The sequence below is a fragment of the Pteropus vampyrus genome, unplaced genomic scaffold (genome assembly GCF_000151845.1).
Source record: "Pteropus vampyrus isolate Shadow unplaced genomic scaffold, Pvam_2.0 Scaffold58, whole genome shotgun sequence".
Classification (NCBI taxonomy): Eukaryota; Metazoa; Chordata; class Mammalia; order Chiroptera; family Pteropodidae; genus Pteropus; species Pteropus vampyrus.
Window position 1 is genome coordinate 8,860,215 of NW_011888839.1, and position 12,635 is coordinate 8,872,849.

Sequence of the window (12,635 nt, forward strand, 5' to 3'; positions counted from 1 at the left end):
AAAAAAAAATGGTTATCAAAGTAGCATTATACTCTTAGAGTTAAAAATTTAAGAGCAAGGATGATCATTCTTCCAATGAAGGAAATTCTGTAAGTTTATTAAAAGCATTTTTTCTTCCTGTGACTGCTTACTCTTCAGATGAAGAGGAGATTCAGAAGATTCCACCAAAGACTAAAATATAAGAAATTTAGCAAGAGTTTATTAGTTTTCTGCCACCTCACAGATTTGGAAAGTGTTATGAAATCATGAAACAAATCTTATGTTCTAACTCAACCTCATGACTGATTATTCATAGTGTAACTTGGGCAAATCATAGCCTCTCTCAGCCAATGTTTACTTCTCTATCAGACAGGGGTAAAACTACCTCCTCCGCAATACTTTCGCTGACACTAAATGAAATGATGAGTTTGAAAGTACTTTCTAAACTCTGAGGAACAATGTAAGTATACAGCACATCAAACTCATTCTATTACTGTGGCAGATGGGGCATTTCTCTTCTAATAACCTGAGCAATCTAAGAAAATGGATTTGTTCCACCAAAACAGTATTCTTCCAGATCCTATTACATAATTCTCTTTTGTAAAGAAGTTAAAAAAGACAACTGGTTAAACTCAAGTAAGTTCATTATCTCTACAGAGCATTTTTAGCCAGAATAGCTGAATAAAACAAGAATGAAAACATTTTGTTATTGCCCAGGCAATTCTAGATGATGCCTTTTATTCTGACATCTTGGATCTATGCTTCCCTCATAGGTAACATTTTCAATTATTTAAGTTCTAGTTAATATTGCTGGTGTTGGCATGATCAGTAATTACTGTCTTAATAATCACAGGCATCTGATTCCAGCTGCTCCCATCTTTGATCTAACCATGAGCAACAGCCTGGAGAACAGGAACTGACAGGGAAAGAATACAGCCAGGGGTCAAATTAATGCTGGTGTTATATTAGCTTTCAGTGAGCTATCAAAGTCAGAGACACATGCTGAAAAGTGAGACCATATAATGAGAATGAATGACTGTCCTGAGAGTTTTATACAAAATAAAATATTTTCTCAACAAGAGAATGGCTTTTGAATCTAGATCTGAAGAACTGGCTAAATAAATCATACCTTCAACAACCTTCTTTTGAGTAACTACAAAAAGAATGCATCTGCATACTCGTTTCTCTGCCAGATATGCCTTTTCCTTCCCCCAGATGGCTGGGGTGAGTGTCTGTACATATGGCAAGGGAAAAACAGCAGGAAGCTCAAAGTACGTAACTGTAAAAAGAAGTGAAGGCTTATGAAACATGCACTGCGTAAGACGGTATAGGGGCCATAAACCTAAAGAAGCCCAACCAATGAAGGCGAGGCCTCAGAAGACCTGTGTGATAGTCCAGCTCTGCCAGTCACCTTCCCAGCCAGTTTGCTTTCCCGGGTGTCTGCTTTCTCGTGGAAATTAGAGTGATGCAACTAAATCAGTGTGGAGAGTTTTTTAGAGCCTGTGTGAAATCATCCAGTGCTGGGCGTTAGCAGAAACAGAGAAAGTAGGTGTCAGCCTGTGTGCAGGTGAGAAATCTCCTTCTCAGAATAGTATAAAGTTTTTCTCCTTCTCCTTTGAAATAGAAGAAAAAATCACACTACTGCACTGATCCTGTGTAAACACCACCAAGACACCCAGCCCTATAACAGCTGGCACAGCCCTATAACAGGAATATGAAATCTGCCATTTACCATAAATCAAATCTATTTTGAGAGAAATATTAATGGTCCCATTATAGTTCCCTACACCAGGATGGGAGAATGAGAATGAGTGTGTGTGCACGTATAGGGGTGTGTATGTGTGCTAATGTGCTTATGTGTAGAGTTTGCAGGTATGTGTATGCATATGTGTGTATGTGTAGGTAGGGGTGTGTGAGTGTGAGTGTGTGTGTGTGAGTGTGTGTGCAGAGAAGGGCATGGGCAAGTCATCTCATTTCTTTCCTTTCCCTTTGTGCCTATTGTCTCTCCTCTCAATCTCTGGCACTAAGTGCTTAATCTAACTTTTAACCAAGGTATGCAGGGAGCGGAGGGGTAAAACAGGTTGCCTACACATTACTTAGGCTAACTCCTAAGCCATTCCACATCAGTGAGTGATTCTCTGCAGAATGGGGACACAAAAGGATTAGTGATAGAGATGGCAAGGGAGGTGGCAGCATCAGAATCACCTAGGGAAAGGCTTTTTCCATCTTTCTATGCCTTCTCCTCTTCCTTTTACCTTCTTAAGATTCTCATATGATGCTGCAAGGAAAATATGAACACAACACACACACACACACACACACACACACACACACACACATCACAGCTGCAGCAAATCACTGCTTCTGATTTGCTGAGATGGAATAAAAGACGGATGATCTCGATGCTAATGTCCTCTCTAGCTCTAACACTTTAAGACATTGGTCTGCTTTCTAGTTAAGGAAACACATGAGATGACCAAGAACAACGGGAGGCAATACCTTATAGCTACGTAGCAACTGAGTGGCAGAGTAGAGGAGGACTTCTAAGATAAGGAAAAATATTGTATGGTAGGGCTAATCAGGAGTGCTTTCACGGAGGGAACAGGTATTGAGCTAAACATTGGCGTACATATTTTAGACTGAGAGGGAGGCAAGGAAGCATGCCAAAGGACAGGGCACATGCAGGATCAGGCATGAGCTGGAAGGACACTGAGGAGGGCAGTGTCTGTGCCAGAAGCAATGCCAAGCTGGGCCCAGGATAAGTTGGGCCATCTGACCTCGGGCTGCAAATTGCTGCAGAGCCTGACCTTACAGCAGTGACTATGGAGTCATCACTGGCTGTAAAGCAGGGGACTGCGAGAATAAAACATGTGGCTCAGAAAGCTTCTTCAGATCCTGGTGCTCAAGACGGGTCACAATAGAAGGTTCTAACCTAGGATTGGTGAAAATAAATTCAAAAGTGCCCACAGCCTCTAACGTTATATGCCACTCTTTTTCTAAATCTAAATGCATACATGCATTTTGTACAGGAAAGAGAATCTATACCATTTATTAAATTTTCAAAAAAGTGTGTGATGACCACTTGCCCCACCCAACCCCCATCCCATGCACATACAACATAGGAAAACTAAGACCTGTAGAAGAAAGAATTGCAAATTTTCCTTGGGGTCTTACTGTGCAGGTGGGACAGATTGGTAAAGGGTAAAAGAGGAAAAGAGCAGCTGAGTGGCACCACACCATGTGATCCTTGTGTGCCAGGAAACTCCACAGAGGCTCCAAAGGAAAAGACTAAGAAGGTACTTTTCCAGCCTCGCTTTCTGGGGAGGTGTTGGTAAAATGGGCTTTCATGGATTATACGAAGTTGGCCAAAACATCCAGTCGTCACCTGAACTGTTTTACAGTTACCACCTGATATCAAACCTCTTCTGCTTAATAAAACCAATGTTTCTCAAAGCTATAATTTCATTTGACGAAAATGTATCTAAGTCATTCGGGAAACTATTTTAAGGAATTAAAGCAAATTAAGTATGCCTAATTTTAATGGCGATACCAACAGTCTTCCCCTTGCCCCCAAATTACTGACTTTTTGGATACTTCTGTTAAATTGAGTTTGTTATTGGAACATGTGAACCATAAAAGCTGTAACTTGAAAAGCATTTTCAGAGAAATTTATTTTTTTCAAAATGTCAACTTGGTAAGCAAATCTTCAAAAAAGACTTGAATAATTTGTTTGCAAAAGTACAAAGAAATGACATGTAAGAAAGACTAATGAGCTATCAGTGGCACTCTAAATCCTAAGGTGTTAATTATCTCAGATTTCCGCAAGGCTTCTTACCCCGAGGCATGCTCAGTTTTTGATTGTGCAGTTCATGTTTCTATTTTTGATTGTGTATTCCACATCATCTATTAAGTTTTCCCTCCCTTAAATGCCAACAATTTGTGCCTGTGTTAGAGATGCTTACATTAGGCCTAGATGACAATTATAGATATATTAGGGTATATTTTTCTTCTGCTGTTCTGTAAGTGTATTTGGGACACGTATTCAAGCACCTCTCACCCAACTTCCATATAATGTATATATGGAATGAAAGAATGAGCAAACATCATTTAGAGGGCAGAAATAAACTTTACTGCAAACTCTGGTATACGAGAAAATTAAAAGCTCACCTCTCTGTTTTCTGTAACTCAGCTTAATTCCTATTCTACAAGTTGGGAAGTTCTGCCTTCTTGAGATTGCTGAAGCAGGGTTATGGCATGGTTCTGGAATTAATATGGTGGCAAAGTGATGAGGGCTGGGCTGCCAAGTGCCTCTGGTCTCCAAGTCACCCATGCATACCTTAGCTTGACTGTCATTAAGTCCAGTTATTTTCAGTCCTTGAGCTATTTGACATTGGCTGCACTCAACATCGATAAAAGCTCTCTCCTTCCTGAATCAGGTGATTTCCTTGGCTTCCATGATTCCATCTCTCCTGGTTTTCCTCCTTCCTCTCTGGTTACACATTCTTTTGCTCCTTCGTGCTCCTCCATTTCTACCAAATCATTAAGTGCTACAGTTCCATGAGATTCGGTTTAATGATCTATTCTATCCTTAGGCAATTCCTATCCCAATCAAAAATTGTAGCACAGGCCTGGAGTCTTTTATGATGTCCAAAACATACGATAACTTCCCATTTGACATCTTCATTTGAACATCTCAAAGACAGCTCAAATTTAATATTGCCATCACCACACATAACTTCCTTCACCCATCCCACCCAAACTGCTCTTGTTCCAGAATTCCTTTCTCCATGAAAAGCACCAACATACACACAGTTGCGTGGAACATCGCCACCACATAGTCGTATGGATTAGTACCACCACCCATGCATATGGCACCTCCACACACAGCTGCACGGAATGGCACCAACACCTACACAGGTATAAAAATCATTAGGTTTCTATTTCTCTCATCCCTCAGCCAGTCCACTATCAAGACCTGAAAATGTTACCTCTTTAGCTGCCGTAAAATAGTCTTCTCTTTATCCCTGTCCTCCTAGGCCAAGCCACTATCATCATCTCTGATCTGAACCAGAGCTATGGACTCCAGTGCCTTCCTACACTCATGAGTGCTCTCTTCCAATCAGAAGCCATAGTTAGCCTTCCAGATGCTGTCCCTTCCTGATTAAAATCCTTTCTTAGTGGCTTCCTACTGTTCTTAAGATAAAGACCAGTAATCCTTACAGGTCCAGGTGTGGTCCTGCCCTCGCCCTCCAACATCATCCTCCCCCCACCGCCGCTCTCTGCACCACATTGTACCTTGTGTCACTGTTTCCTCTTAACACTGTACTGGACCTCTACACATGATTTTTTTCACTTGATGCATTCTCTGCCCTCTGGTTTTCACATTAACTTGTCACATCCTTCAGATTCCCAGCCCCAATTTCTCAGGGAAGGCTTTCCTGCCATCCTAGTCCCCCAGAGCAGGTCAAAATCCTTCTTCACACTTTTCATAACACCATGAACCTCTTCTTCTCAGCATTTATCTCTATTGTAATTTGACCCTTATTAGTGGAATCATTTGATGAATGCCTGTCACTTCTACTAGAGTGTCAGCTTGAAGATGACAAAGATCTGATCTGTCTTCTTCACCATTGAATCATCAGCACCTGGCCCAGTGCCTGACATTTACCAGATGCCCAGTAACTATGTGCCAAATGAGCATTCTTGACAGAACAGAATAGTATTCATGAGAAAACTGGCAATGCTTTTTAAGCAAAAACACCAATGACAGCATATTTAAGAAACGACACCACCACAGAATACTTCATGGCTTTCTCCCTGAAATGAGAGCACGGGGAGAGGTCACACAAGCAGAACAGGTGTGGCCCATGAGTCACAGCTATTTGTCAGCATTAGGGACTGAGTACTGGAAAACATAGGTGGTGGTCAGAATGATATTGCCTACATTCTCATTACCGTCACACCAAGGGAGAGATGATAATGGGAAGAAAGGCTTGCTCTCCCCAGTGATAGGGGAGCAACCATCAGCTCCCCAGGCTCTACTGCTAATCATAACAGTAGACAGCAAAGATTTACTGAGTGCCTACTTTGGGTCAGACAAGGAAACTTATGTATATTATTGTACTTGATCCACATGATTGTATGGCAAAGTGGGTATAATTGCCCCCAGAGTACAAATGAGGATTCTTGGGTTCAAAGAGACAAATAACTTTCCTAAGATCTAACAACTAGTAAATGAAAGAACCAAGATTCAACCTTAGGGCTGTCTGTCTTCAAAGCCATTCCACTGAAAAAAAAAAAAAATCCACTGCTGCTGCTGCTGCTGTACCAAGAAAGGCAGCTACGAGCAGCCAAAGCCCACTGGCTGTGGAGCAGGTAAGGGGCTGGTGATCAGTGTAGTACAACAGCAGCTTTAATATCGCTGGTCATCAAAGAGAGCCAGAGCAGCCAGCAGCAGTAATGACAGCATGGAGAAAGTTGCATGTGGCATCCACAGTACAGGTGAAGCACATGAGAAGGCTGGATCCCGGAGGAAAAGGTCTCCACTGGGTGGCACCCCAGGACTCTCCGGCAGGGAACAACAGGGGACCAAGTAGCACTGAGGTCTGGTCCTAATGCTGACGGGCCTTAGCCAGACATGGTGCTGTTTTGTTTCCACTACGGAATTATTCCTATGACTTTTTCTTTCACTATGTTGGTGGCCAGAGGAATCCTTGATAAAAACAAACAAACAAACAAACAAAACTCCTTGGTATATAGCAAATTTGGGAGTATGTTTTGAGAAAACCCAACTTGGAAAAATATAATACAGATAAATTACTGGATTCCTTTAAATAGCCAGCTCCTGGAGGCTTTACGGGTTTTTATTTTTGTTTTTATTAAATTACAAAATGTTTGACATAGAGGCTTAAGAATCAGACATACATAATACTAGAGATCATATGGAAATCAGTATCTCTTAAAAGCATATTTATTTAGAACCTGAGAAAGGGAGACGGTTCATATTGGGAAGAATTAGAAGACAGGTGGGGAAATGCTTTCTGAGACTAATTAAGCCACAAGTCTTAGTCACTGGAGGTTTTTAGACAGGAGAGTGAAATTATGGAAGCCAAATTTCTAAAAATAATACTCTGACAGCAGTTCACAGAAAGGGATGAAGGAAAAAAGAAGGTGGTACAGAGAGACCAGTGAAGAAGCTGTAGTGCTGAGGACCCAAATGAGAACAGTAGCCAAGAGGCTGGAAGTGGAGAGGAGGACATGGGAGATACTGGGAAGGAGAAACTGAGAGGTCCTGATACTGAATATTGAGATAATATCCTAGTTATCTGCAAATAAGGTCAGATGCACATGAAATATGGTAGTATTTTAATTTTATACAAACACACATCTCCTTTAATCCACCTTTGCTGAGCACTTGTACTCAAATGTCTAGAAAAGGCAAATTTATTGACACAGGCAGATCAGAGGCTATCTAGGATGGAGTGAGAGTGGGGAATAACTAAAAATGGGCACAAAGGAACTTTTGGGGATGACAGAAATGTTGTAAAAGTGGATTGTGGTGATGGCTGCACAACTCTATATACATGTGCTAAAAATTATTGAAACTGTACTTCAGTATAGTGAGTGAACTTTATGGTATATAAATATCCTCCAGTAAAGCTGTTCTTAAAAAGTGATGAGCTGTAGAAAAGGAATGGTAATTTAGGTTAAGGAGAATTGAGAGGGAAGGGATGGGACTTTGAGTAGATCGTAGCTTTAAATAGGGTGATCACAGTGAATCTCATAGAGAAGGTGACCTGAAGAAGGTAGGAAAGTGAGCCTGGGGACAGCCAGGAGGAGGCGCATTCCAAGCAGAGGGAACCAGGAACTATGTGCACAGGTTCTAAGGAGAAAAGGAGGCCAGTGAAACCAGGGCATGAGTGGATATGGAAAGAGAAGAAGATGAGGACAGGGGATGAGAGAGGATAGATGGGGTGGAGAATGTTGGTTCTTGGTATAGAAGCTCTGGCAGTTTTGAGCAAAAGAGTACCATGACTTAACTCAGGTTTTAAAAGGATCACTTTGACTGCTGTACTGAGAAGAGTCTTTGGAAGGCATAGGAGACCAGTTGGGAATCTGTTGCAGTAATTTAAGTAAGAGGTGATGCTAACTGGGACAATGGTGGCAGCAGGGAGGAGGTGAGAAACAGTATACTTTGAAGGTAAAGGAACACAATTTCCTGAATGCCTAAATGTGAGTCGTAAGAGAAAGAAACCAAGAATGATTCCAAGGTTTGGGGCCTTAGCAGCTAAAGATGGGGAAGCTCTGGATGACGCAGGTTTGGAGGAAAAAAATTTTAAAGCATCTATTGGGGACTTTGCTACTCAGCTCTATTACATATGCCAAAATCACTGCACACAATTTTGGTAACCTTCTTTAAAAGATCAACTTTACTATAGGGTAGATTTCCTTCTAATGCATTCATTAGTTTTATTTTAGAGGAATGATTTGACGATGGAAAATGTAGAAATATTTACTTAAAATCCTGATTCTTGGCCTTATGTTTTCCTTGGGTTGCTGAATAGCTTATATTCTTAACAACTTAGTTACACTTCTAATGACATTAGACTTAGCCTGCCTGGAAAAGTCCTGTGACCTTTTGGTATAGTAACACCAAATAGCAGTCAGTCACTCATTTCTGGGTCATTCTCCTTAAAGGGATCAGCTGAGCTAGGAAAAAGTCCATTCAATGGATATTGGGATATGTTAATGAAATCTACCTCCTATAAATGTTATCAATGTCAGAGCAAAATTCATGAAGCATCACAAAGAAGGGCCAAAATTCAAGGTCAGTGTTGTAAATTATTTCTCCTTAGGAGAAAGCTACTATAAAGAATTAAAGGTAGAAAAAATAAAGTCTTGTCTGGAGATTTAAATAATACCTACTCTCATTTCACAATGTAAAATAGAGATTTTTCTTTCTTAACTTGTAAATTTTTATGTGTTTGGTTCTATTTGTTCTGCACATTTGGTCACTAGAATTCTCTATGGGATCATTATCATTAATACATGAGTTAGAAATACACATTAAACTTAGCAGCTGTGCCCAAGGCTATTACTTCCTATAATTTGGTACAGATGGCCAAAAACATGATTTTGGCAGAATGGCCAAGTGCTAACCACCTAATAGAGGCTGCAGCCTCAAAACCAACTCATCCAATTTTATAGTTATCTTCATCCCCTCCTCTCTCTCTCTTCTTTCTCTCTATCCCTATTTATCTCTCACCTGTCCTTCACATAAAAGGCAGAAGAGAACATCCTAACTCCAATTTAGCAAAGTTCTAAACACGGCATTTCACCTGATTTTCTAGGGAGGAAAAGGTAACTCAGTAAAATAATTCCAGTTCTGAAATGGTCGTTCTTTAGGTCAAAAAAGTTTTTCTTCAACTCAAAAACATTCCTAAATATTAAAAAAATTTTAAAAAGGTCCTCCAGCAGCCAGATCTTTCCTGCAATAGAGATTAATCACTTCTGTACCTAATTCGTAATCAGAGAAACCAACACAATAGTCATAATAGTGGCTAAATTACCAGGGACAAATAAATATAAATATGATATCTGCCTTTCTCTCACATACACACCTCAAAATGACTTCTCTTAAAGCTATAATTAGGCAACATCTTCACCATGCATAACTGATGATTTTCATATATGTCTAAAATTCATTTATTATTTCATAGTCTAAGATACAGGTTTCTTTTTCTCCTTATCTGTGTATTGGTGCTTAACATTTTTATAGCTCCTCAAAATGCCTCATATTCAAATGTTTTGATGCTTTAAGATCATAATTAAGAAGGTCATAAAATTCCCCTCAGACATAAAAGATGAACACATACAGTCACATACTGTTTCAGCCAATCTCTAAGGACAGAATATCACATTTAAAGCCTATTAAAAACCTGCAAAGCACATTCTGAACCTTCCCAAAAATAAAGAGCAAATGACAATTCAAAATTGTAGCTTCTCTGTTGCCAAAATCCTGCCACAAAGATCTATACTATTCTGCCTGTTAATCAATGACTCATAAGATTTCATCCACAGTAGAAATAGCATTCTTCATTTGGTTTATATAATGCCATGTAATCGTCATCAATGTTCTAAATTCAAAAAGGTATAAAATCAAAAGCATTTCATTTTATCCTATGCAGAAATGTACATTTTAAAATCTGTTTAACTACTTCAATGTTGGACAATGAGGACATTTATAAAGATGCTCTCTGTAGCAATCCACCTTATTAGCTATACACAAATTTGAGTGGAAAATCATAACTTCTGTTTCAACAGTGAAGACATTAATCACACATCTCAACTTCTATCCAGACAAGACACTTGTTTAGAATATAGCCTGCAATGTTTAAATGTCCACTGAGTGTCCACAGAACTGTGTGACCTCAGAACTGATTTGACTTGCTATTTTTTGTTAAATGTGAATGACAAGAAAGCTGAGGCCCAGATCCAGGTGGCACGTCTGGTCCTTGGAAGACAGAAATAAGCAGCAGAGTGTAAGTCACTGCACTCTAGACCTGCAGCTCCCAAATTAGATCATCAGAAACTCTCAGGGGAGGCTTTTTAAATGTACAGTGGCTCAGCACCAAAGCACTATAATTACAGAGACTCTAGTAATCTATATGTTTAAAACAACTCCAGGCATTTTGAAGGCCATGCTGGTTGCAAACCTCTAGGCTAGACTTATCTGTAGAATAGTGATACGATTTTCTAAAGCAAGGTTCCAGAATGGCCAATCAAAAGCCGTAACAGAGTATTTCTAATATAAACAGAATATATACAATATATATTATTTTGTTTTCATGATTCTTAACGTAATTCCAATTTATAGAGAAGGAGACAAGCACAGAGTTCTGAAATCAACTCTCCCCACCCAACCCCTGCTTTCCACCCGCTGTGCATGGGCAGAGCTGGAAACTCAAGGAATCTGGCTCCAAGTGCCCTTGCTCTTCCAATCCACCTCATTGTGCCCATGCCCCAGTCTCACTTTACTCCACAGAAATGCTACCAGTCTGGGATTTTCAGTTCTGCACTGTGACCCAAGCAACTACAGGTGGGAACAGCCCTAAGAAAAGGCCTTATCACTCTGGTACTGCTCTTAGGAAGGCTGGAAGGTGGCCAAGGAAGGAAAGGTGGCTGGCTCCTGTGAGATGATCCTCTTTCTTGGTTGAGATACTAGTGGGTACGGTGCCATCACATGGAAAGACCCTCTCCTAGAACTCTCAATATATTCCCATCCCTGAGGTCAGCCACGAGACTCCAGATAAGAAGAGAGAGGCACCTGGTCCTAAAATCGTTCTTGAGTCAATGAGACATCAGCTTCCTAAATATCTTGGTCAACAGTTGGTCCAACCCCTGAAGCGGGCTCACTTAGTGTTAAGCTGGAAGAGGGCCTCTTACATCCTTGCCTCTGTCTCCATCAAAGAAAGGAACCGTGTACCAAAAGCTGCTGACCGAAGCGCTGCAACTTCACACGAGCAAAGAATCATGGCAACAAAAGTCAGAAGCGATCACAGGATATGGTTTTCCAAAAAGAGCTCAACATAGAGGAAGAAAAAGAACTCCAAGAATACCATGCCAAAAAGAAAATTATAGTAATCAAGGCGCATATCTAGAGGGTCTGCAAATTCCATGCCCCATTAGGTCCAAGGATAAAGTAAGTCCTCATTTTCAAAGGCAATATGTAGAGCTGATGCTACTACATAGGTAAACCATTTAACTACCTCCTTCTGTCCCAATGCGTTGCTCACCAAACCTTCAGCCACAAGAAGTGAAGGTGCTAGCCAAAGAATTCCACTCACATCTTCAAACCTGTTGACAGTTACATACATTAAATATATTAATATTCCATTTTAAAGCAATTAATAAGACGTAAAGACAATAAATTAACTGCAGACTTTTGGTAAACAACACTGAGAGAACAATATGAAACATAGAAATCAAAAATTGATAACTTTGTGAATGATCACAAGGTCAGAGGAGGGAAATTTATCATAAAACCCTACAGATGACACTATGATTTGAAATTAGTATTTCAGTGAAAAGGCAAGTTAAATGCTCTGTAGAAAGGCCTTAGGGCTGTGCATAAGTTTCTCAAATGACATTTGATCAATTAGGAAGCTCTATCTGTAGGTGATATTAAATACCTTTAAGAAATGATAAATTGCTTTGACCTAAAGCTAGAGAAGATAAGCTGTGTCCAAATTAAATCAGATCGTAGGTAATTAATGTTTTCATAGAAGCAGAAAACCAAAACTTTCATTCTACATTTCTTTAGGCTTTGAATTCTCAAAAAACCAATCAGCCATATCAGCTCAAGGACATCAGTCTGGGAAAGACTAGTGAATCTTTGCAGCCGAAGGGTTACTAGACTATATCTATACAACTGACTATCATAAACAGCATTTTAAAAAATGTCTCCTTTCAGGAAATGTCAAACAGAGTAGATGAGGAAGCAAATCAAAGAGAGACTCTATTAAAATAAATCTCTTCTATTCAGATACTGGCCTCAATTATGAACCTAAATTTCCAAAACAATAACCATAGCTGTCACTTGGGAAGTGGCTGAGAATGTGCTCACATTTAAAGTAAGGTTTTTTTTCCTTAGTAAT

General features: G+C 39.9%; 1 protein-coding gene across 1 annotated transcript in view; it reads right to left on the minus strand.

Annotated features, from left to right (window-relative positions):
- The window catches only part of KLHL32 (kelch like family member 32), a 175,320-nt gene extending 163,499 nt beyond the window's left edge, over positions 1 to 11,821 (minus strand). The window contains exon 1 of the mRNA XM_011360747.2: positions 11,748 to 11,821. The gene's annotated coding sequence lies outside the window, so the exon portion shown is untranslated. The remainder of the gene's footprint in view (positions 1 to 11,747) is intronic.
- Between the last annotated feature and the right edge of the window lie 814 nt (positions 11,822 to 12,635).